We start from the raw sequence: 26,520 nt of genomic DNA, 5'->3' as shown, positions 1-26,520 counted from the left end.
CAAGTTGAGACAGACAGCCTCTGAATCAATCCAAGCAGGATCATCAGGCCATTTTTCAAAGTGCTGAATTGGATCTTGGGGCCAGTGCATACCTCTATAAAGAAAGCATCATAGTTCCAACATTTGGATTCATTATTTTTGTTCAATGAACATTTCTGTACTACTGGGATTTCTTGATGTCTAAAATTCTGTGTGCCACACCATGGGTTGGATCCATACTTAATCATACAATCACACCATGGGGGTAGACCCATGGAAATAAATATGAATTTAGTCATGACTAGCTTTCAACCAGAATATAGTTTACTACTTGTTGTGTGAAGGGCCGATGCACACAACAACATTTTCATCCACATGAACAGTGTCTTGATTCCTGATATATCTGTGTTGCTGGCTTCTGCTGCTGCGTACCACTGCACTCAATGGCACTGAATAGGATTGGGTTTCTAAATCTTCCTTCCTCCTCCTCCTCTTGATAAACCACTTTTCAGCTTAGCGCTACTGTCATTTGCTGGGCATGGAAAGATAACCTGGACCATGTGGAATACTCTGCCAGACTGCTTATGACTGAACAGGCACCTGGACTGATGTGGACAAAACCAGAACGAAGCTCTTTGTAAGAGGAAAGAATTCTACCAAATTTCTGCAATTTGAGCAGCATACAAAGAAAGAAGTCTACCAGGGTAGTCATGTCTGTGGCCTGGCATGTGGTAGGTTGCGGCACATGGTGGTGCATGCCAGGTGACTTCTGAATACTCAAGCTGGATGGATTTGTGTAATTACCTTCATCGGCATGGTTTCTCATGTCAACCAAACCTGGCAAAGGTGGGTCGTTGCCGTGGTTAACAGAACCCATGGGCTGTTTTAGGGTTGTGTATGGATTGTTAACCATGCAAACAACCCACCCTTGCCATTTTTTGGATGACACAACAAGCTGCTGTTGGGGCTTGAATATTCCAAATGGCCACTCTCATGCATCGCAGCCCACCATGGCTTAAATAAGCCATGGTGGGCCGCTAATCATATGAACTGGCCCACAGTTTCCAAGGCCTGCCCTTCCTTCCCCAACAAGATGGGACTGGATTCAGGTGAATGACAGGGTATGCGGGCCTCTCAAGATGATATTCCCTGAAACTCTGCAGACTTGCTATGAGCTGCTGCCTTTTGGCTGCGCAAAAGCATGTCAGAAGTGCTGCAAGTGCAAAAAGGCTCAGTCATGCACTACTCTGTGCTCTTGAGAGGGAGAACATGCAAGCAATTAGGTCTGATAACCTGAAACAGTGTTGATCAGCATGGATATTTGTTAAATTAAAAACTAATGCCATTTTCCAACCACGTATATCCAAAGGTCTATTTTATTTCTATGAACGTGCATGCAGTAGCATGTGCGACTAACATAGAAATAAGGCAGATGTTTATAGATGTGCACATGTGTATCATGTCCAACATTTCTAAAGATTTTGTTCAAGTGGTTGTGGGGGATTGTTAGGCAGATCTGCACAATCTGCTGCAACTGGCCCTATGATCTCTCTCTATTCAACCAAAAACGATGTAAATTTGGTATGTCTATGGAAAAGTCCATGATAGTTATATAAGTCACTGTGTGTTAAACCATGTTCATTTGGTTGCACACCCATCTGCAATTAGGGATGGCACAGACACCCGACTGGGTCCAGGAGTCCATCAGGCTCCCCCCTGCCCACACCCTGGACCACTCCTGCTGATCCCCTGTCTGCGCTCGCCCCCACTTGCCCTCTCCTGGACGCTCTGTGCACTTACGTGGACCTGTCCGTGAGTGGCTGCTATTTTGCGGAGGGTTTTTTTTTTTTAATGAAACAGAGAGATAATTAAAATGCGCAGATTTAAATATGTGCACATTCAGCCTGGGAAATCTTGATCTACGCAATATTAGAGGCATTATGCATATTTAAATGTGCACATTTTCAATTAGCTCCTTTTTCATTAAAAAAAATCCTTGACACAATGGCAAGTGCCTGCAGATGGGACCTGGGATGAGTGTGGGTGGCTCGTCAAGCTTGTGGGGGCTCGAGTGTGGGTCCTGGGGGCGGGGAGGTTGTACTTCAGCAGGCGCCCTCCGATATCAGGCAGGGGTGGGTTCGCACATCCCTATCTGTAATTCCACATGCCCTAATATTTGAAAAGGATCATAGTGTATTAGTCTACAAATGATGTAAATTTGCATAAACTGCTTGAAAACACAAGATTGAATCTAAACTTAGTCATAGTTAGAGCAGTCCCATTGAAATCAATGGGATTTAGTTTAGTCATAACTAACTGAAGTCCCACTGATTTTAATGGGGCTGCCCTAAGCATGACCAAGTCTGGATTTAACCCATACTATTTTCATTGGTTAATTGATATGTTATTGTTGTTTCTGTCCCTGACACAAAATAGATAAAGATAAGCAAAATTGTTAGAGTGCTGGACTTGGTCTAGAAGGGTCTGGGTTCAAATTCCCACCCAACCATGAAGCTCAAGAGACAGGTAAGCCACTGTCTCTTGGCCTAACCAGGTTCTGGAGAAGTTAAGATGGCTCAGTCCCATGTAATCCTGTCTAAGGGCAAACTAGACAAGACACCATTCATGCAATTAGCAATTGTGGGCTTTACTTTTTAAAGAGCTATCAATGCAATCCCTAATGGCACGAAACACAGGGTATAAATGTGATAAACAACACTTGGTTTTCTTGGCCTGTCTCTTCTTTTCCTCAGGAAGCTAGTGCAGCTCTGAGACCTGGAAATGCTTGAAATACCAATTTTGCTCTAGTGAACTCCATCCCAGTTAATCACGAATGCTGAGACTGACTTCATATTGCATTTCGCTAGAGCTGGGTTTTCTCAGGGTGGCTTTTCAGATTTTACTCTCTAATCGCTCTTTGATTCCCAGTGGCTGCAGATAATAAGGTAAGAATAAGCAAAAAGCCCAGGCTGGAGTTGGTGCTTGTGCTATCCAATTATTGCTATCCAATAATTAAGCAATCAAGAAACGCTGTGCTAACTTGTTTGCCTCCATTCAGGCTGCATGTGTCACCTTTGCAATGGATACAAGTGATCAAGCAAGATACTTCATTTCTTAAGTGATTAAAAACACACTATTTTCATTGGTTAACTGACGTGAAGGTGTTGTGTCAGTCCCTGTGTGAGAGAAACAAAACAGATAAAACACGGAAGTGTTGGTGGGGGTGTGTTGAAGGCTCTAAACTTTATCCCTTCCCTGGTTACAGAAAAAGGCTTGCAGATGTCTAGGGTGTACCTGCTAAGTTACAAGTCCTGATCCAGCAATACTCGCATACAGAAAGAACAGGTGCATAAAGCCTGTGGCTGTTTGGCTTAGCTGAAATGAGATGTGGGTTTGGTCTGAGGTTTGGAGCAAGGGTGCAGGAGGCCAAATCCAGCCCTCCGGTGGTCCCTATCTGGCCTTCCTGGGTTGCCCAGATGGCCACACCCCCTTCCCTGGCCCCTCCCTGTTCCCCCAGCCAATGATTGTTTGGTGCTTTCCTGGCTTTTGTCCATCCCCCCCCATTCTAGCTGTCTGTCTGTCTGTCACAAATATATGCTACCTTTCTTCCAAGGAGCTCAAGGCATAATCCTTCTCCTCTCCATTTTATCCTCACAATAATCCCGAGAGGTAGGTTAGGCTGAGAGTCAGTGACCAGCCCAAAGTCACCCAGTGAACTTCATGGCCAAGTGGTGACTAGAACCTGGGTCTCCCAAGTTCTAGTCCAACACTCTAACCACTACACTACAATGGCTGTGTACTGGCAGTAAGACTTTAAACTAAAATATGCTGGTAATTTTAGCTCTGCCCCCTTTGCCTTCAGCCTTTTGCTTCCAGCCCACCACTGGAATGTGGCCTCCGAAAGCTTCTCTGAAATGGAATTTAGCCCTCAGAGTGAAAGAGCTTCTGTACCCCTGCGTCAGAGGAACATGGCAGCCATGATGTAATCATCCCTGAGTGTGCACTCCAGATCACCTTCCACATTTCCTGGTGGCTGTGCATTGCCATGGAGCATCAGTAGTAGAAGGCAAGCTTGCCCACTGTTCTTGACCTTCTCATTCAGGGGCTATCAGAGCTCCGCTTATGACCTGGAGCCCCTGAGCAACTTATTAAAGATCTCTTGCCTCCTTAAAAGTCCCACCTTCCTTCCTTTACCTTCCTTTCCAGTAACATGGGGTTTAGGCTGTAGATGTAGGGTGACTGACACACCAGACCCTTGGGGTTTAACCACAACAGTTTACTGGTAAATTTAAAGCAATCACAACTAAAGGCATTTACACAATAGAGCTGCGTGCTGCAGAAGGCCTTAAAAGAAAATAAGAGTTGCAAAACACAAATTCCTTTACCCTAGCTGTACTTAGACTCCTCCAGGCTGCTCCTTCCTGCTCTGGTCTTCAGACTCTGCTCACACTCCAGGCTCTGGGCCTCTGGCTGTCTGCTCTTACTGGCTCTCTTATTTATTTATTTCATTTCATTTCATTTCATTTCTATACCGCCCAATAGCCGAAGCTCTCTGGGCGGTTCACAAAAATTAAAACCAAACAACACACAATAAAACAATTTAAAATATATAGAACATTAAAACCACAATATAACAATACAACCACAATAAAACCTAGCAGCAGTGCAGGAGTTTAAAATACAGATTTAAAACAGCAAAGCTAAAAGTCTAGAAAGCTAAAATGCTAAAATGCCTGGGAAAATAAAAAGGTCTTCACCTGGCGCCGAAAGGAGTACAATGTAGGCGCCAGGCGAACCTCACTAGGGAGCTCATTCCAGAGCCGGGGTGCCACAACAGAAAAAGCCCTCCTCCTAGTAGCCACCCGCCTCACTTCCTTTGGCAGGGGCTCACGGAGAAGGGCCGCTGATGATGATCTTAAGGTCCGGGCAGGCACATATGGGAGGAGGCGATCCTTCAGGTAACCTGGCCCCAAGCCGTTAAGGGCTTTGAATGTTAACACCAGCACTTTGAATCGGGCCCGGAAATGGACTGGCAGCCAGTGCAGCTGGAAAAGTACTGGCGTAATATGAGCTCGCAGGCCAGTCCCTGTTAACAATCTTGCTGCCCTGTTTTGGACCAGCTGAAGTTTCCGGACCGTTTTCAAAGGCAGCCCCACGTATAACGCATTGCAGTAATCCAGACGAGAAGTTATCAGAGCATGGAAAACTGTAGCTAGGCTATCTCTGTCCAGATAAGGGCGTAGTTGGTATACCAGCCTAAGCTGATAAAAAGTGCTCCGTGTCACTGAGTTCACCTGTGCCTCAAGTGACAGTTCTGGATCCAAGAGCACCCCCAAACTACGAACCTGATCCTTTAGGGGGAGTGCAACCCCCTCCAGAACAGGTTGAATATCACCTAGCCGGGCAGACGAACCACCCACTAACAGTACCTCTGTCTTGTCTGGATTGAGTTTCAGTTTATTAGCCCTCATCCAGTCCATTACCGTGCCCAGGCACTGGTTCAGAACAGCCACTGCCTCACCTGGTTTTGATGAGAAAGAGAGATAGAGCTGGGTGTCATCCGCATATTGATGGCACCTCAGCCCACACCTCCGGATAACCTCCCCCAGCGGTTTCATGTAGATGTTAAACAGCATGGGGGATAAAATAGAGCCCTGTGGAACCCCATGGCACCATGGAACATGCCATGGCACTAGGGGTGGACGAAAGTCACTTACCTTTTCTCGCAGCTTGTTCGCGGTGGGGGGGAGCGCTTCGCTGCTCCCCCCGCGAAGTTCAGGCCGGGGGGGGAGGCTTCCCGCCTTGGCCCGGCCGAAATTCAGGCCGGGGAGGAGGCTTGCCGCCTCGCCCGGCCGCGAACGCGAAAGTTAAAAAACAAAAACAAAAACGCCCCCTGATAGGCTACGTGACGATTCACATAGCCTATCACGGCTAGATCTGCAAAGTCAGCCGTGATAGGCTACGTGAATCGTCACGTAGCCTATCACAGGTGACTTTAAAAAAAAAAGTGCGTACGCGAATGGCGGCCCCCATAGGGAGCCGCCATTCGCGTTCCTTATTTAGTTGCTGTAGTCTACGTAAATGTTTACATAGACTACGGCGAAAATAAGGGCAATGCAAATAGCGTTGCCCTTAATTTCGCCGTAGTCTACGTAAACATTTACGTAGACTACAGCGACCAAATAAGGAACGGGAATGGCAGCTCCCTATGGGGGCCACCATTACCCGTACACACTTTTTTTTTTTAAGTCACCCATGATAGGCTACGTGACGATTCACGTAGCCTATCACAGCTGACTTTGCAGATCTAGCCGTGATAGGCTACGTGAATCGTCACGTAGCCTATCAGGGGACTTTTTTTTTTTTTCTTTTATTGCAATGGCGGGGGCGGCAGCTGGTCGAAAGACCGGCTGCCGCTCCCGCCCCGCTCGAACACCCGATGAACCGCCAGCTGGACCCGCCGCCGGGAGGGACATTCAGGGAAGGTAAGTCCCGTCCCGGGGGGGTGGGTGCGGGGTGCGGGGGGGTGCGGAGGATTTCTCCCCGAAACATGTTCGGGGAGAAATTCTCCGCCATCCCTACATGGCACAGAGCAATAATCCCCCAGCACCACCTTCTGGAATCGGCCATCCAAGTAGGAGCGGAACCACTGTAGTGCAGTGCCTCCAACTCCTAACCCAGACAACCTATCCAGAAGGATACCATGGTCGATGGTATCGAAAGCCGCTGAGAGGTCCAGGAGAATCAACAGGGTCGCACTCCCCCTGTCCCTCTCCCGGCAGAGGTCATCCCACAGGGCGACCAAGGCAGTTTCCGTTCCAAAACCAGGCCTGAAGCCCAATTGAAATGGATCTAGATAATCTGTTTCATTCAACAGTGCCTGGAGCTGTCCTACAACCACCCGCTCAAGCACCTTGCCCAGGAAGGGGATGTTGGCCACTGGCCTATAATTGTTAACATCCTCTGGGTCAAGGTTAGGCTTTTTCAGGAGTGGTCTAATTACTGCCTCTTTTAAAGCAGCAGGCACCACTCCCTCTCTCAAGGAGGAATTTACAACCTCCTGGACCCAGCCGGACAACCCCTCCTTGTTTGATTTAATAAGCCATGAAGGGCAAGGGTCAAGCACACAAGTGGTCAATCGGACTTGGCCAAGCACCTTGTCCGCATCCTCAGGCCTCAGTAACTGAAACTCATCCAATAAAACTGGACCAGACGGTGCTCTGAACGCCTCTACCAATGGAACTGCATTAATGGTGGTGTCCAATTCATGACGAACCTGAGCGACTTTATCCTCAAAGTGCCGCGCAAACTCGTCACAGCTTGCTACCGAGGGTTCCACCGTCTCTCTCCCTGGCCCAGAATGTAACAGGCCACGAACCACTCGGAAAAGCTCTGCCGGATGACACTGAGAAGATGCAATGCTGGTGGAAAAGAACTGCCTCTTTGCCACCCTCACCGCCACAGAGTAGGCTCGATAGTGGGCTCTTACCTGTGTTCGGTCAGACTCAGCACAAGTTTTCCTCCACCTGCATTCTAGCCATCTCCCCTCTCTTTATATAACCTCAAAACTGAAAGTACCGCTTCAAACCTGAAGAAATGAAACTTAAGTGGAGAAATGAAACTACTTCTCTCAGGGTTACCTCCCCCTCAGCAGAAACTCCCCTCCCTTTGCCTCTATAGGCCTCAAACCTTCACAGGGGCCCCTAAGAGTAAGGATGCAATCCTATTCAGATAGGTGGCCTCCTCCAAACTTTCAGGCAACCGCCTATACAAAAGCAGGGCAGGAGAAGCATGGAGGGGATCGTTCCCTCCACACTTCTCCTGCCCTGCTTTTTCAGCTAGACAGCCGACTGCGGCTGTCTAGCTGCAGGTGGGCTGAGTGGGGGAGAAGGCTGCTGTACGACACATTGGATGTGACATAAAAGCATTTCCACCCTCCCCACCCTAGCACGCCCCTTTTCAGCTGCTCCACGCTCCTTTTGCGAGCATGGAAGATGGGGCTGTTCCGCGCTGCCTCGGAGGCAGCGTGGAAGTGGGGGAAGGTCAGTTCTCCAGGAACTGACCTCAGAGCATGGGATCTGAGGTCGGTTCCTAGAAAACCAGATATTCTATGGCCGTCTAGCTGCTGTCTAGCGGCCATAGGATTGCTCCCTCCGCTTCCTAAGAATCCAGGGTTCCCTGGAAGAAAATTTGAAACCACTGGAGTATCATATTTGATAGTACATGATAACTGATGTGTAGCGGTAGTTTAAAAAATCTTATAGTATTTCCTAGAAGTAGAAAACATTCTATGGTATTTAGTATCTGTCAGCATTTGATCAATAAATATGCAATGGTAATTAGTATTTTACACTTGTTAGCTTATGAGATTTCATATTTGAACTCTGTTATTAATGTTTCTAAGTACTTGTAAGAAAAACAGTTTAACTTAAAAAAAATACTAGGGCTGTGCACCGCTTCGGCCCAAGGCCTGAACCCCGAGTTGAAGCAGGCTGCTTCGGGTCACTTTGTGCCCCTTCCAAGGCAAAGAGGGGGCAAGAAGCAACCTGGAGTGGGTTGGGGGCTCCTGGAAGCACTCGATGTGCTTTGGAGCTTCGCCTCGCCTCGGTGCCTCCAGGTTTACCTAAGCCTCCTTCTTCGCCACCGGCCGCTGCCTTCTCCTCACCGCCGCCTTCTCCACTGCCTTCCGTGCTGCCGCCTGCTGCCCCTGCCTGCTGCTGCTGCCTTCTCCATTGCCATTGCCTTCTCCACTGCCAGCTCCTGAGGCCTGGACATGTGGCAACTCTTCTTGTAGGGAGTTGCCATTTTTAAAATGGCAACTTCCTGGAACTTCCAGGAGGTTGCCATTTTAAAAACGACGACTCCCTGCAAGAAGATGAGTCTCCGCATGTCCAGGCCTCAGGAACAGGCGGTGCTGGTGGTGAAGGCAGCGGCAGCAGCAAAGGTGACCGAGAAGGCAGTGGCAGCGATGATGGAGAAGGCAGCAGTGGCGGCGGCGAAGGGAGCAGCGGTGGCAAAGGCGGTGTGGCGGCGGGCGGTGATGGAGAAGGCGACAGCTGTGGCAGAGGAGGCAGCCCAGGTAAGGAGCGGGGGGGGTGCGTGGGGGCGTCAGGGGGGAACCCAAAGTGGGGTTCGCCATCTGAATCCTGCTTTGGGTTTGGGCTGAGCCCGGTTGGGGGGCCCCCGAATCTGCTCAAGCCAAATCGGCCCCGCCTTGGAAGCCTAGCTGCCCAATTAATCAGGCGAAGCTTTTTAATCAACACTTTTTAGTCAGTCCATCTAGCTGAGCAACCCTATAGATGTCTACTCAGACTTATTTATGAGTAGACATCTATAGTATTTTGCTGTGAGGTTGAAACCCTATAATACTTATCTGGGAGTAAATCCCATTGAACACAATAGGATTTACTTCTGAGTAGCTATGCACAGGTTTGCATTTAAATATTTACAGGGCAATTTTATACATGTCTACTGCTCAGAACTAAATCCCACTGAGTTAAATACATCTTATTCCCAGATAAGGTTGTACAGGACTGCAGCTGTAATTGACTAAATATTGCATCCCTAACTGATAAAGAAAATATCTATTAGTGCACATTTTTCTAAAGCCAAAATAAAGACATCAATCGGATACCATATCAATGCTCCTTTTAAAAAGGATGCCCCTAATTTTTAAAAGAGTTATTGTAATACCTTGACCCTTATAATAAGAGGAATATTATATGAAATGTAGGGCTGATGTGTTATTTTAAAAGAAAGCTCAGAATCTGGGTGATTTGATGTTATATACTCTGGCACTGATGTTATATACTCTGGCACTGACGTTATATACTCTGGAAACCCTGCAGTCAAGGAAGCAGCCAGATTTACCAGGAAGTTGAGAACAATATGAAAACATCAGCTCTCTGAGCACGAGGAGCCCCAGCAACGAAGCGTCTCAGCCCCAGTGACAAAGCCTCAGCAAACAAGCGAGTTAAGCCACTGTGCGTGGGAAATTGCGTAAGTGAAATTACTTAATTATCTATTAAATACCTCAGGCAACAATTTAAAATGGATAAACAGTAGCTGAAGCCAAAATAAGGACACAGCTAAATCCCAGAGGGTTAACCCTGTACAAGTGAGAGCTAAATATCAGGGGGGAAGCCAGCAAGAACTTACAGGCCTTGCAACCTTGCATTAACAAAGACCACTGAGGGGTTGAAAAGAACCTCAGCTGCATATTTTAAACTAACCCCAAGCTTAGAAATAGGGAATTAGAGTCTGCTTTAAGCAGAAAGTAGTGAAGGCTAGCTTCAGATTAGGCTCAGTTTAGGCTCAGGCTTTAGGCCTTAAAGAGCAGTTCACTAAATAAAGCAAGTTTAAAGGTTCAACATATCATTTAAAAACACACAGAAAAAGGATCCAGACCTTACAAGCCACAGCCTTCCCAAATCACTTACCCTTTGTCTGCTGTCCTCTCCAACAACCCATTGAATAGAAGATCTCTCCTCAATAGGTGTCCCATTCACTTTTGTTTATAGTCCTCCTTCCTAAATAGGAATCACCATTCCCTGGGGGGCCAACTGACCTACATTCCCAGCCACTGAAAGCCAGCGCTGATCAGGAGCTCACGCATAGCCTCTCTTGCTTTTCAAATGAGACCCTCCAATTGGATTCATTGCAGCAGCTGTCAGGCCTATCTATATAAGGAGGTAGGCGGGTGAGGAGCCCAAGTGGTGAAGTGTCTCAGCCCCAGTGATGAAGTGTCAGCAAACAAGCGAGTTAAGCAGCAGGGCAAGGAAGCCAGGGCAGTCGACTGTTTCCTCCCCATTCCGTACTCACAGTAAGTAACTGTAAATAAATAGCTATAAATAATTTCGGCACCTTCTTGTAGTAAACAACTAAGTTTTTCAGGGAAAACACAACCAAATAAAAAACCAATTATGAAGGTAGAAAGCCAGCAGGGCGGTGGGGCTATCTAGTGTATTGCACTGAGTGCCTCAGGTATGACTGTCGACCTGCTGGGTGGAAGTCCTGGGTGTGTGCTCAGTGTAATGAGCTCCTGGATCTCAGGGAACAAGTTTGTTCCCTTGAGGCCAAGGTTGCTGACCTGAAGAAGCTAAGAGAGGCAGAGAGGTTGGCAGATGAGACCTTCAGGGACCTATTAGCTGTGTCCCACTCCCAGGGTGACAGCTTCTCTGCTGTCATGGAGATTGTGGGTCTCAGGGAAGGAGGGTATCATTCTGAAGAAGAGGGAAATGATCCCTTAGAAGGGACCCATTCCTTGAAAGATGAACAAATACTCTCTTCCACCGAGGATGTGCCTCCAGGGGAGGGGGTTTTGTGTTAGTGGGAGATTCGATTGTTAGACACATAGACAGTTGGGTTTGTGATGGGCTTGTAGAGCGCATAGTGAATTGCCTACCTGGTGTGAAGGTTGTGGATATCATGCACCATCTATAGCCTGGTATATAGTGCTGGGGTGGAGTCAGTGGTCGTGGTCCATGTTGGTGCCAACAATGTGGGGAAATGTAGACATGAGGCCCTGGAAGCCAAATTTAGGTTGCTAGGTAGGAGGTGGAAATCCAGGACCACCAAGGTGGCTTTCTCTGAAATGCTACCAGTTCCACACGCAGGGCCAGCTAGACAGGCGAAGCTGAGGAGTCTCAATGCATGGATGAGACAGTGGTGCCGGGAGGAGGGGTTCAGATTTGTTAGGCATTGGGAAATGTTTTGGGACAAGCTGGGCCTGTACAAGAGGGACAGGCTCCACTTGAACCAAAATGGAACCAGATTGCTGGTGCTAAACATAAAAAGGTGGCAGAGCAGCTTTTAAACTAAAACCTGGGGGAAAGCTGACAGGGGCTGGGAAGCAGGTGAAGGTTAAATCATCCCAAAGGGATGAAGATGAAAATGTTTTTGATTGCCCAAATGTAGAAGGGGAGGAAATAGGACAGAAGTAAAACATAATAGCCAATCAAAGGGGCCAGTGTCCCATAGCAAAAGATGCACATGCCAGAGGCATCTGGGGAGGGATACCATGTATAGGTGTTCTTAGACAAATGCAAGAAGCCTCCGAACCAAAATGGGAGAATGGGAATGCTTGATTTTGAAGGAAAACCTGGATGTAGTGGGCAGAAACCTGGTGGAGCAGAGAGAACCAGTGGGATATGGTCATCTCTGGATATAATCTCTATAGGAAGGACAGGGAAGGACGGACTGGGGGAGGTGTTGCCATGTACGTCAAAGAGGGTATAGGGTCCAGTGGACTAGAGCATCTAAAAGGGCTAGGCTCTCCCACAGAAGCACTGTGGGTGACAATACCAGGCTCCAAAACTAATTTAGTGCTAGGAACATGCTATCGTCCCCCAGATCAGAATGCGCAGATGACCTTGAGATGGAAAAGGAAATCAGGGAGGCCTGCAAACTAGGGATGTATGAAAGTCACTTACTGTTTCGCGGATCTGCTTCACGGTGTGGGGGGGAGGCATTTCATCCCTCCCGCTGGAATCCTCGACGGGGGGGGAGGCGGTCCGTCCCTCCCCCTGGAGTCCTGCCCGGCTGGCTCCACTCCGTGGGGATTCCGCAGAGCCGCTGGCCGGCTCCGCCCGCAGCTAGGGGTGCACGAAAGTCACTTACCTGGTCTCGCAGCTTTTCGCGGTGGGGGGGAGGCACTTTGCTGCTGTCCCCCCGAAATTCAGGCCGGGGGGGAGGCTTCCCACCTCGCCCGGCTGAAATTCAGGCCGGGGAGGAGGTGCCTCACCTCGCCCGGCCGCGAAATTAAAAGTTAAAAAAAACCCCCAAAAACGCCCCCGTGATAGGCTACGTGATGATTAACGTAGCCTATCATGGCTAGATCTGCAAAGTCAGCCGTGATAGGCTACGTAAATCGTCACGTAGCCTATCACGGGTGACTTAAAAAAAAAAGCGCGTACGCAAATGGCGGCCCCCATAGGGAGCCGCCATTTGCGTTCCTTATTTGGTCGCTGTAGTCTACGTAAATCTTTACGTAGACTACAGCGAAAATAAGGGCAACGCAAATAGCGTTGCCCTTATTTTCGCCGTAGTCTACGTAAAGATTTACGTAGACTACAGCGACCAAATAAGGAATAGGAATGGCGGCTCCCTATGGGGGCCGCCATTATCCGTACGCGCTTTTTTTTTTTTTTAAGTCACCCGTGATAGGCTACGTGACGATTTACGTAGCCTATCACGGCTGACTTTGCAAATTTAGCTGTGATAGGCTACGTTAATCGTCATGTAGCCTATCATGGGGGCGTTTTTTTTTCTTTTATTGGAATAGCGGCGGCGGCAGCCGGTCGAAAGACCGGCTGCCGCTCCCGCCCCGGACGAAGACCCGACGAACCGCCAGCCGGACCCGCCACCGGGAGGGACATTCGCCAAAGGTAAGTCCCGTCCCGGGGGGGGGGTGCGGGGTGCGGGGGGGGGTGCGGAGAATTTCTCCCTGAAACTTGTTCGGGGGGCCGAACACGTTGGCGCTTGGCCCCCTGAAGTTTCGGGGAGAAATTCTCCGCCATCCCTACCCGCAGCCGGACATCCCGCCGCTGGGCAGCAGGGACGCAAATGGTGGCGGCTGTAGCCACCGCCGTTTGCGTCCCTATACTTAACCGTGATAGGCTACGTAAATATTTACGCAGCCTATCACGGCAAAGTAAAAAAAATGCGTACACAAATGGTGGCAGCTACGGTGGCCGCCATTTGCGTTCGCTATTTTTTGCTGTTCTAGCCTACGTAAATATTTACGTAGGCTAGAACGGCGAAAAATAGCGAACGCAAATGGCGGCCACCGTAGCCGCCGTCATTTGCGTACGCTGCGCCCGGCCGCAGCTGGCCAGGAGACTAGCCGCCGCAACAAATTCGTTGGCATTTGTTGGCAACAAATTTGTTGGCATATTGAGTGGAGCACTTTAACAGCATCATCTTTTAGGATCTTAAATAGCTCAGCTGGAATACTGTCATCTCTGCTAGCTTTGTTGTTAGTAATGCTTCCTAAGGCCCGCTTGACTTCACTCTCTAGGATATCTGGCTCAAGTTCAGTGACCGCACTATCATGGCTATCGGGGACATTAAGATCTTTCCCGTATAGTTCTTCTGTGTATTCTTTCCACCTCTTCTTAAGCTCATCTGCTTCTATTAGGTCCCTGCCCTCTCTGTCCTTTATCATGCCCGTCTTTGCACAAAATGTTCCCTTGAGATCTCCGATTTTCTTGAAGAGATCTCTAGTCTTTCCCATTCTATTGTTTTCCTCTATTTCTTTGCATTGTTCATTTAAGAAGGCCTTCTTGTCTCTCCTTGCTATTCTCTGGAACTCTGCATTCAGTTGGATATATCTTCCCCTTTCTCCCTTGCTTTTCGCTTCCCTTCTTTCGTCAGCTACTTGTAAAGCCTCATCAGACAGCCACTTTGCTTTCTTGCATTTCTTTTTCTTTGGGATGGATTGAGTTGCTGCCTCCTGAACAATGTTACGGACCTCCGTCCATAGTTCCTCAGGCACTCTGTCTATCAGATCTAATCCCTTAAATCTATTCCTCACCTCCACTGTATATTCATAATGGATATGATTTAGGTCATACCGGAATGGTTTAGTGGTTTTCCCTACGTTCTTCAATTTAAGCTGAAATTTTGCGATAAGAAGCTCATGATCTGAGCCACAGTCAGCTCCAGGTCTTGTTTTTACTGACTATATAGAGCTTCTCCATCTTTGGCTGCAAAGGACATAATCAATCTGATTTCGATATTGACCATCTGGTGATGTCCATGTGTAGAGTTGCCTCTTGTGCTGTTGGAAAAGAGTGTTTGCTATGATCAGCGCGTTCTCTTGGCAAAACTCTATTAGCCTTTGTCCTGCTTCATTTTGTACACCAAGGCCATGCTTGCCTATTATCCTGGTTATTTCTTGACTTCCTACTTTAGCATTCCAGTCCCCTATGATGAAGAGGACATCTTTTTGGGGGGTTAGTTCTAGAAGGTGTTGTAGGTCTTCATAGAACCGATCAACCTCAGCTTCTTCGGCATCAGTGGTTGGGGCATAGACTTGAATTACTGTGATGCTGAATGGTTTGCCTTGGATTCGTACTTGAGATCATTCTGTCGTTTTTGAGATTGTACCCCAATACTGCTTTTCCCTCCCTTTTGTTCACTATGAGTGCTACTCCATTTCTTCTAAGGGATTCTTGCCCACAGTAGTAGATATGATGGTCACCTGAATTAAATTCGCCCATGCTTGTCCATTTGAGTTCACTGATTCCCAAGATGTCGATGTTCAATCTTGCCATCTCATGTTTGACCACCTCCAGCTTACCTTGATTCATTGATCTGACATTCCAGGTTCCTAACAATATTGTTCTTTACAGCATTGGATTTTTTTTACCACCAGACACATCCACAGCTGAGTGTCCTTTTGGCTTTGGCCCAGCCGCTCCACTCTTTCTGGTGCTACTCGGAAATTCCCTCTGCTCTTCCCCAGTAGTATATTGGACACCTTCCGACCTGAGGGGCTCATCTTCCGGCGTCATCTCTTTTAGCCTTGTGATACGTTCCATGGGGTTTTCTAGGCAAGAATACTGGAGTGGGTTGCCATTTCCTTCTCCAGTGGACCACATTTTGTCAGAACTCTCTGCCATGACCTGTCCGTCTTGGGTGGCCCTGCACGGCATAGCTTATGGCTTCACTGAGTTACGCAAGCCCCTTCGTCACAGCAAGGAAGTGATCCATGAAGGAGGGAGACATGATAGAGGTCTACAAAATGATGCATGGTAAGAAGAATGTGGATACAGTGTGTGGATTTTCTCCCCTTCTCAAAATAGTAGAACCCGGGGTCATCCCATGAAGCTGACTGCTGGGAGATTCAGAACAGATAAAGGAAAGTACTTCTTCAAACAGCACATACGTAAACTATGAAATTTCCTGCCAGAACATGTAGTGATGGCCACCAATCTGAATGGCTTTAAAACGGGCTTAGATAAATACCTGGAGAAGAAGGCTATCAGTGGCTACTAGTCCTGATGGTTATGTGCTACCTCCACTACCAGACGTGGCATACCTATGTGCACCAGTGGTTAGGGAACGTGGGTGGAAGGGTGCTGTTGCACTCGTGCCCTGCTTGTGGGTTCCTGATCGACAGCTGTTTGGCCATTGTTGAACAAAATGCTTGCTGGACTAGATGGAGCCTTGGTCTGACCCAGCGTGGCTTTTCTTACGTTCTTATGTTGATATGCCAGTTGTATATGGCCTGTAAACAAATCATGAAGGTATCTGCATTGCCATGAGTTCTGTGAGCTCATTGGCAAACCTCAAGATTTACGTTGTTGATGGACCAGAACAGGGATGTTACAGTGGCCGCCCTGGAGTTTACACCAAGAACACTGCATTTAAGGAAGTTTTGTAAAGAGAAAAGATGTAACATTTTGAATGTTTCAATAAATGCAGTTATTTAAATTAAACCTTTCATTAGATTTTATTTTTCTCTGCAAACTATGTTCATGGGTAACCAACTGGTTTTTTTAAGCTGTCACTCACCAAGATCTGGCTCAGGTAATATAGACAGGAAACTGCAGGAATCACGCCATGGCAATAGCCATCACCCATCTAGTGGAGAACATGCTATTGACCCATTACTCAAAGATATACCTTTCCCTACCCCCACTCTACAATTCCCAAGCACCATTGCAAGAACACTTTCAGACAGGAACTGTGCAAAAAAAATTATGAGCCAATTTGATTTCAGAATAAAGCGATTATGTGGAATGTTCTCCAATAATGCTCATACTTGCCAATCCAATTCCAGAATCAATCGAAGGTGAGTTTGCCCATCAGTACAAAATACCGCTCACCCCTCAACTGAAAAAATCTGATCAAGAAGGGGGGGAGATATTCCACTGTTTGCCACTCCACACCTCATCTTGTTTGCATAAGATGTGACACGGTACCTTGTTTCTGCATACATCTTCAGGCTAGTAAGTATGGCTCTTTTTAAATCATACACTCTTTAGGATATGAAGCTGTTTCTTTTTGGCAGAATTGGATTTGTCAGTGTACTGCACCTATTTATCCTCTCAGCATCTGCCAGCTACTGAGAAATTTAAATAGACCAGCTCTTGGCACTCTGGTACTCATATTCATTCTTCAGAAGCAGAAAGAATATTATTTTGGAATGCCTTTTTGGCAGAGTATCAAAAGTGATCTGAGCCAAGAATTTTTTTTAAGTGTATTATTTAAAAGTTCCTGGTGTAAAAGAACTCCTTCTCCATGTGGCACTTTTAGGGGGGGAGGCTGAAGGACTGGCAAGGAACAACAGAGTGTTAGCCCATTTCCAATTAAGCCCATTTCAAAGTGGGAGCTGGATCTGATTTGAAGTCGGGCCACCATGTTCAAATGAGGGGAGTTCATATTTTGAGTTCTCCCCTTTTGAAAACATGCCCCATCCCTAGTTAGCACAAACATGTACATCCCCCCCTCCATGAGGATTCCAGGTGCTCCCACCAAAGGAGGTGAGGTGGGTGGCTAGTAAGGAAAAATCCCTTTCAGTGGTGGCACCGCAAGTGTAGAACGTTCTCCGCAGAGAAGGTTGCCTAAGTTATGGTCTTTGGGGCACCAGGTAAAGTTCATTTTATTTGCCTAGGATTTTTGGTCCTCCAGTTTTGTTTTTGTGTTTTTCGTTCTTTAAACTGTTGCTGGCTTTTACCCTGGTTTTACTTTGGTGTTATTCTGTTTTATACTTTTAGGGTGAAATCCTAACTAGATAGACAACCACCTCTGAACTCAGAGGCGACTGTCTATCCAAAGCAAGGCAGGAGAGGCACAGGGGGGATCGTTCCCTCTGCGCCTGTCCTGCCTTGCTATTTTTCCCTGGACAGCCATTTCTGGCAGTCTAGCGGTGGCGGCGGGGGGGGGGGGGCGACCAGGAGAGGAAGCTGCTGTACAACACACTGGATGTGTCGTACGTGCAGCTCTGCTCTCCCCACCCCAGAATGCCCCCAGCCCTGCCCCTTTTCAGTCACTCCATGCTCCTCTTCCGAGTGTGGAGGATGGGGCTTCTCCATGCTGCCTCCAAGGGGAGAGGTTAGTTTTCCAGGAACCAACCGCGGGTTCCGAGGTCGGTTCCTGGAAATAAGCATATCCTATGGCCCTCTAGACAGTATCTAGTGGCCATAGGATTGCTCCCTTAAAGGTTTTAATATTATGTTTTCTCATGTTCTATTGTGGGGTTTTAATTTTTTTGACCCACCCGGAGAGCTTCAACTATTGGGTGGTATAGAAATGTAAGTAAGTAAGTAAATAATAAATAAAGATGGAGTGTAGTGCTCAAGTTGAAACTGGAGGATTAAGAACTTGGTGGAAGACAGCTCAGCAAAAAAGGAAACTTTGTTCGAACAGCCAGGGCTAACAACAAAGATAGAAGGACAGATGGATGACACTTTGGTTCTCAGAGCCCCCTTACAGTTATTCTGCTTTAGTATCCAAGACGCATACATACACCAGAATCCTCAGCTCCACTTCTGGAGTTGTCATTAGTGAGCAACAATGGGATTGGTGGGTGGTGATTGCCAAGGAATATATGGGAGTGGCTGCTGGTTACCTCTTTTTCCTACTCCAATTATTTTGTTTTAGACTTTGGTGCTGGGGAAGCATTATATCCTGACTATATTACACTGTCATGAGTCTTATAGCAGCAGCCACTGTCATCAAGCTAGAGCAGCCTTCCCCACACTGGTCTCCTCCAGATGTTTTAGACTACATCATCCCTACCAGCCAAGGCTGAAGGGAGTTGTGGTTCAAACAACTGGAGGGCGCCATGTTGGGAGAGGCTGGGCTAGACCATAAGGAATGTAGCGCTGAGTCATCAAAAGCTTGCTGGGGTTAAAAATAATGGTTTTGCACTATTTCTGGAAGACAACGAGGCTTTGGTTTTGTTCAGCCTCTGAAGACAGAGAGTTCTAAAATGGAGGAACAGCCACCAAAAACACCTTTCCGTGTGCCCTTGACTTTTGTACTTGATGCACAGAGAACACAAACTCTCTCTCTCTCTCGGCTGACTGCAGAAATCTCTCCCTAGATCAGCATGTTTACTATGAACTAGTTTGACAGGCATTGCCAACAGATAACCCCATTTCCACATAAAACTGAAGACCTCCTTCCCTTTGTTCAATTGCAGGGAAGGAGATGGCCTCTTAAGTCCTTAGCTTTATGTGGAAATGGGGTTATCTTTCAGCAATGCCTGTCAAACTAGTTTAGAGCTCAACATCCCGATCTCAGGAATGGTGAGCACAGGAGTAAAAGGCATCCTACTGTACTTGTGGAGCACACTACAGGAACGCCCAATCTACCCTCCTCCTCCCAGTATAGCAGATCTGCCTCGAGTCTTCTTTGAGGAAAATAGTGTATTTTTTTAAACATTTATTTGAAGGATTTTAACCCACTCTTCAACCCCCCCTCCCAAGGTGATTTACAAAAATGGATAATAAGGCACTCCATGCCCCTCATGCTCACAGTCTAAAAGACATGAACACAAGGGAAGTGGTTTGGGAAGGAAGAGGGAAAATAATAAGCATGCCCAGGCACTAGCTCCTACTTACAAAGTTCTTGCAATGACCACCTGAAAATAGAAGGCAGTTCAAGGAGAAGAGGAGTCTAAAATTGCTGGTCTCGCAATGTACAGGCCAGCTTCCCTTCACTTCCTCAGCTAAGCCTGATGTACTGGCTGCTGCAAGGTGGCATTTAAAAAAAAAATAAACTGCCATTTAATTCCCTCCCCAGTTAGTTTTTCTCATCTGAAACCTTTAATATCCCTTGTACACTCATTTTAAAAATGTAGTTTTCATTAGTGTCAGCAATTTCCCAGGACAACAATCCTTATAGCTATATGTTCAAATATTAGCATGTGACACTTATGACGAGGGGTGGGCAACTTCAGGAGGTCCAGCGGCCGTTTTCATTCCTCCTTCCCACGATGGGCCACAGTCTGCAGGGTGAGCCTATATATATATATATATATATATATATATATATATATATATACACACACACACACACACACACACACACATATGACATTTTTCCAGAGAGGGAGAGAGAGGAAGGGGGTGGAGGGAGGGAGAGAAAGGGAGAGACGGAGAGAGAGAGAGAGAGACAGAGACATGGAAAAATATAATTGTTTTTATTAGTTATTTGTGTGGGTTTTTTTTATAAATAACTGCTACAGAGTGCCAAAAGTGTCAAATGTAGCTTCCAAACAAGCAAAATCTGATCCTTTCAACATTCTGTAGCAGCTACGGACACTATTCACCCCACCCCCAAAATTCGGCAGGATGGTGGGGCCACCCCTGGGGTGGCAGGGGCTGCGTGTGGCACAAGGGCCACATGCCGCCCACCCCTGCTTATGACTAAACCAGCAGTGGCTCTGCCTGTGTTATCTCTGTTTCAGAACATTGCATTTATTTATTGCATTTCTATACCGTTCAATAGCCAAAGCTCTCTAGGCGGTGTACAAAGATTAAAACATTTAAAAATACAATGTACAGACTTTAAAAGCCAGTTCCATAAAAAGCAAGAACACTAACAGAACAATATACAAGAACATATATCTAAAACAACTTCAACAAAGAATCTCAAAGCAGACAACCATAACTATACGCCATTCCAGGATCAATTAAAACTTATATGCTGCCAAATGCCCAGGAGAAGAGAAAAGTCTTAAAAAATAATAATGTTGATGCTAGGCTGGCCTCGAAGTTTGGTGGCCACCACCAAGAAGGCCCTCTCCCTTGTCGCTGTCTTCCGAGCTTCCCTCGGAGTAGGCAGCCAGAGGTGGGCCTTAGAGGTTGAGCGTAGTGTACATGTCAGGTTCATGTCAGGAGCGGCACTATTATTTTTTTGAGAATCTTGACCTGCCATGTAATGTTTCAAACTTGCAGTAGGTATACAAGATGAAAACAGGATGTGGTCCAGGTTTTACTAGTGAGCATCCATGCTCAATATATTCATGTTTTATTTATGTATTTATGTATTTATTTATTTATTTCTAATACTTATATACCACTCAATATAACAAAATTTCTAAGGGTGTGCAATCTTATACACGTTTAGATAGAAAAAGGTCCTACAACTTACAGCATCCCCCAGCCAGCACTGCTGGCTAGGGAAAGCTGGGAGTTGTAGGACTTTTTTTTGTCTTGACATGCACAGAATTGTGCCCTAGGTGGTTTATATGCTAAAATATTGAAAGTCACTATTAAAATGCTCAATTAATAAGCAATCACAGGTAGAACAACAATAAATAACTAATTAAAATAGTCAAAACAATAAAAAGAACAATAGCAAACAATCAAATGGAGCAGTAAATATCAGCTGCAAGTCAGGGAAAGTGTGTGTAAATACTAGATACATTTTTGGGAGGGATTAAAACTCACCATATTTTCTCTCTCCTGGAGGAGGGAGTTCTGCTTTCTAGATGTCACAGGGTGACATTCTGTTTGCCATGGAATTATCAGCAAGGCCTCCTCTGAGTATCTTTGTATGTTAGAGAGCTTTGTTTAGGGCTTTGTATTTTAACAACTGAACCTTGAACATGCCTTGGTAGCTAATTCACAGTGCATTTCTTGTTCTACACTTGCATATAAGCTTTCCCCAGGGCTATGGTCCCTTCCAATGAACAACTGGTGTCAAATAACACCCAACATGATCAAGCCGGCATCACCATTAAGGAATATCAGGGAATTTCCTAAACATCCTAAATTCTATACACACACTGCTACTTCCAAGAGATCATCACCTCAGATACAGTGTTACCGTATTCTAGTTTAAAATGTTTCATTTCGACTTGATCGTAATGCTGTATTTCCTGGAACTAATGAAACAGGAATTCTTCTGGGACTGCTTCCAAATACAACAACTACAGTTCAGTGCTCACTTTCATAACTAAATAGAAAGTTATATTCTGAAAGTTTGCCTTCTGCCTGATCATCTGAATGAGCTACTATTTATATCAAATAAACTGATACGTAGGTGATGCGATGAGCATGACGCAGCACTCCAAAACAGAACAAATGATCACCAGCAGCGCATCCAGTTTATAAATTATAGATTTTAAAATATATAAACAGATTTTAAAATGTGAAAGGTTTCAGTATAAAACACCAGCTTCAGTCACAAATAAGAGTACGCTGCAATACCACTTATAAGCTGAGCCAGAGCCAAACCTGAATGTGCTGCTGGTGGTCCTTTGGGGTGCTATTTATATCAGTTGAAGGGCACAGGAGAGGCAATTGAAAATGACATGCTTTGTTCAGGAAGTCCAGAAGGTCCCCTCTACTCAGCACTGGTTAGGCCTCATCTGGAGTACTGTGTCCAGTTCTGGGCACCACACTTAAGAAGGGTGCAGACAAACTGGAGAGGGTTCAGAGGAGGGCAGCAAAGATGATCAGGGGACTGGAAACAAAGCCCTATGAAGAGAGACTGAAAGAACTGGGCATGTGTAGCCTTGAGAAGAGAAGACTGAGGGGAGATAGGATAGCGCTCTTCAAGTACTTGAAAGGTTGTCACTGGAAGGAAGGCCAGGATCTCTATTAGAAGGAAGGAGCCTGGGGGAAGGAGGACCGGCCAGCAGCTGCACGAGGTGGATCCTGAGCCTGAGCCTGCTTCTGCCTCCGCCCACAGGTACTTAAGGCGGGGCTGCCAGAGGCAGTGCCTCGGCGTCGCGCCAAGTGCGACGCTAAGTGTGCACTTAGCGTCGCACTTGGAGCCCCGTAGGATCTGAAGACCTACCCACCTGCCTCTCCAGAGACACCAGCAGCCACAATACCAGCAGCAAATAGCAGCAGCAGAGGGCAGCAGCTTTAAAGACAAGGGGAAAGGGGCAAACATGGACTTTATCTGCTCCTTCTTAGCTGCTATTCTCTTTTATCTCTTATCTTTTATATTCTTTTAAACTGTTGTGCATTTTATACCCTAACATTTTAATATGTGCCTGGGAGGACTATTGGGCAACTCAGGGGGTCGGGGAGGTGCCACCATAACTGTGGTCATGGGCAGGGGGAGGTATGGCGTTGGGGGATTAACAGGCCAGCTGAGGAGAAGAGGGGCTAGACACCTCACGGCTGTCCCCTCTTCCGGTTCTTCCCCCAACCTGATGGTTCCTGGCAGCCTTACCAGTCTGCCCTCGGGTCTGGTGGTGCTGCTGCTGAATGCCAGGTCGGCCCAAAATAAAATCTCCCTCATCCATGATTTGATTGTGGATGAGGGGGCTGACCTGGCATGTATTACTGAGACCTGGGTGGGGGAACTGGGAGGGGTCACTCTTTCCCAGCTGTGCCCTCCTGGGTACTCAGTGCAGCACCAACACCGACTTGAGGGTCGGGGAGGGGGGGTTGCCGTGGTCTATAGGAATTCAATCTCCCTCTCCAGGCTTCCTGCTCATTCGAGTGCAGATCTTGAGTGTTTGTACCTTGTGTTGGGTACCCGGGACAGATTAGGGATTCTGTTGGTGTACCGCCCATCCCGCTGCCCATCAGACTCCCTGCCTGAGCTGACGGAGGTAGGGATGTACGAAAGGGACTTACCTTGTCCCGCAGCTTTTTTTGCGGTGGGGGGGAGGCGCTTCGCTTCTCCCCCCAAAGTTCATGCGAGCGGGGGGTGTCTTCCCGCCTCGCCCGGCTGAAATTCAGGCTGGGGGGGAGGCTTCCCGCCTCGCCTCTGGCCGAAATTCAGGCCGGGGAGAAGCGCCCCATCTCCCCGGCCGTGAACTTCAACAGAAAAGTAAAAAAAAAAAAACGCCCCGTGATAGGCTACCTAACGATTTACGTAGTCTATCACGGCTAGATCTGCAAAGTCAGCCGTGATAGGCTACGTTAATCATCACGTAGCCTATCACGGGTGACTTAAAAAAAAAAAAGCGTGTACGCAAATGGCGGCCCCCATAGGGCGCCGCCATTCGCGTTCCTTATTTGGTCGCTGTAGTCTACGTAAAGATTTACGTAGACTACGGCGAAAATAAGGACAATGCAAATAGTTTGCCCTTATTTTCGCCGTAGTCTACGTAATCTTTACGTAGACTACAGCGACCAAATGAGGAACGCGAATGGCGGCTCCCTATGGGGGCCGCCATTAGCCGTACGCGCTTTTTTGTTTTTTAAAGTCACCCGTGATAGGCTATATGACGATTGACGTAGCCTGTCACGGCTGACTTTGCAAATCTAGCCGTGATAGGCTACGTTAATCGTCACGTAGCCTATCACGGGGGCGTTTTTTTTTTTTTTACTTTTCTTGGAATAGCGGCGGCGGCAGCCGGTCGAAAGACCGGCTGCCGTCCCCGCCCTTGTCGAAGCCCTGCCGAACCGCTGCTGCGACCCGCCACCGGGAGCGACATTCAGGAAAGGTAAGTCCCATCCCGGGGGGGGTGGGGGGCGGGGTGGAGTGGGGAGAATTTCTCCCCGAAACTACTTCGGGGGGCCGAATACGTTGGCACTCGGCCCCCCGAAGTTTCGGCGAGAAATTCTCTGACACCCCTAGACGGAGGTGGTCTCGGACTTGGTGTTGAGGACCCCTAGGATGATGGTCCTGGGGGATCTCAACTTCCATGCAGAGGCCACTGTATCCGGGGCGGCTCAGGACTTCATGGCCTCCATGACAACCATGGAGCTGTCCCAAGATGTCATCGGCCCAACGCATATAAAAGGACACACGCTTGATCTGGTTTTCTCGACTGGGCAGGAGGATGGTGATCTGAAAGTGGAGGAATTAACATCTGTCCCTTTGTCATGGTCAGATCACTTCCTGCTGAGGTTTAGACTCCTGGCGGCCTTTCCCCTCTGCAAGAGTGGGGGACCTATTAAAATGGTCCGCCCCCGGAGATTAATGGATTCCGATGGATTCCAGAGGGCTCTGGGGGATTTTCCTGCTGGTATGGCTGGTGCTCCTGTCGAAGCCCAGGTCGCTCTGTGGAATGCAGAGATGACTCGGGCGGTTGACACGATCGCGCCCAAGCGCCCTCTCCCTCTGAGCAGAGCCCAGCCAGCTCCTTGGTATACACCTGAGCTGAGGGCAATGAAGCAAGAGGGGAGACGGCTAGAACACAGGTGGAGCAAAACTCGTGCTGAGTCTGACCGAACACAGGTAAGAGCCCACTATCGAGCCTACTCTGTGGTGGTGAGGGTGGCAAAGAGACAGTTCTTTTCCACCAGCATTGCATCTTCTCAGTGTCATCCAGCGGAGCTTTTCCGAGTAGTTCGCGGCCTGTTACATTCTGGGCCAGGGAGAGACACTGTGGAACCCTCGGTAGCACGCTGTGACAAGTTTGCACAGCACTTTGAGAATAAAGTCGCTCAGATTCGTCATGAATTGGACACCACCATTAATGCAGTTCCATTGGTAGAGGCGTTCAGAGCACCGTCTGGTCCAGTTTTATTGGATGAGTTTCAGTTACTGAGGCCTGAGGATGTGGACAAGGTGCTTGGCCAAGTCCGATCGACCACTTGTGTGCTTGACCCTTGCCCTTCATGGCTTATTAAATCAAACAAGGAGGGGTTGTCTGGCTGGGTCCAGGAGGTTGTAAATTCCTCCTTGAGAGACGGAGTGGTGCCTGCTGCTTTAAAAGAGGCAGTAATTAGACCACTCCTGAAAAAGCCTAACCTGGACCCAGAGGATGTTAACAATTATAGGCCAGTGGCCAACATCCCCTTCCTGGGCAAGGTGCTTGAGCGGGTGGTTGTAGGACAGCTCCAGGCACTGTTGAATGAAACAGATTATCTAGATCCATTTCAATCGGGCTTCAGGCCTGGTTTTGGAACGGAAACTGCCTTGGTCGCCCTGTGGGATGACCTCTGCCAGGAGAGGGACAGGGGGATTGCGACCCTGTTGATTCTCCTGGACCTCTCAGCGGCTTTTGATACCATCGACCATGGTATCCTTCTGGATAGGTTGTCTGGGTTAGGAGTTGGAGGCACTGCACTACAGTGGTTCCGCTCCTACTTGGATGGCCGATTCCAGAAGGTGGTGCTGGGGGATTATTGCTATGTGCCATGGCAATTGTGCCATGGGGTTCCACAGGGCTCTATTTTATCCCCCATGCTGTTTAACATCTACATGAAACCGCTGGGGGAGGTTATCCAGAGGTGGGGGCTGAGGTGCCATCAATATGCAGATGACACCCAGCTCTACCTCTCTTTCTCATCAAAACCAGGTGAGGCAGTGGCTGTTCTGAATCAGTGCCTGGGTACGGTAATGGACTGGATGAGGGCCAATAAACTGAAACTCAATCCAGACAAGACGGAGGTACTGTTAGTGGGTGGTTCGTCTGCCCGGCTAGGTGATATTCAACCTGTTCTGGAGGGGGTTGCACTCCCCCTAAAGGATCAGGTTTGTAGTTTGGGGGTGCTCTTTGATCCAGAACTGTCACTTGAGGCACAGGTGAACTCAGTGGCACGGAGCACTTTTTATCAGCTTAGGCTGGTATACCAACTACGCCCTTATCTGGACAGAGATAGCCTAGCTACAGTTTTCCATGCTCTGATAACTTCTCGTCTGGATTACTGCAATGCGTTATACATG

At 47.6% G+C, this 26,520-nt stretch overlaps 1 long non-coding RNA gene across 2 annotated transcripts in view; it reads right to left on the bottom strand.

Annotated features, from left to right (window-relative positions):
• The window catches only part of LOC146351356 (uncharacterized), a 39,122-nt gene extending 31,615 nt beyond the window's left edge, over window positions 1-7,507 (bottom strand). For both annotated transcript variants that reach the window (XR_014789582.1, XR_014789581.1), the window contains exon 1: window positions 7,469-7,507. This is a non-coding gene — a long non-coding RNA (uncharacterized LOC146351356). The remainder of the gene's footprint in view (window positions 1-7,468) is intronic.
• Between the last annotated feature and the right edge of the window lie 19,013 nt (window positions 7,508-26,520).

The sequence above is a fragment of the Heloderma suspectum genome, chromosome 3, assembly GCF_057233095.1.
Source record: "Heloderma suspectum isolate Gila_16-S chromosome 3, 16-S_ref, whole genome shotgun sequence".
NCBI classification, from domain to species: Eukaryota; Metazoa; Chordata; class Lepidosauria; order Squamata; family Helodermatidae; genus Heloderma; species Heloderma suspectum.
The sequence above is the reverse complement of the archived record's forward strand: the minus strand, read 5'-3'. Positions and strand labels throughout refer to the sequence as shown.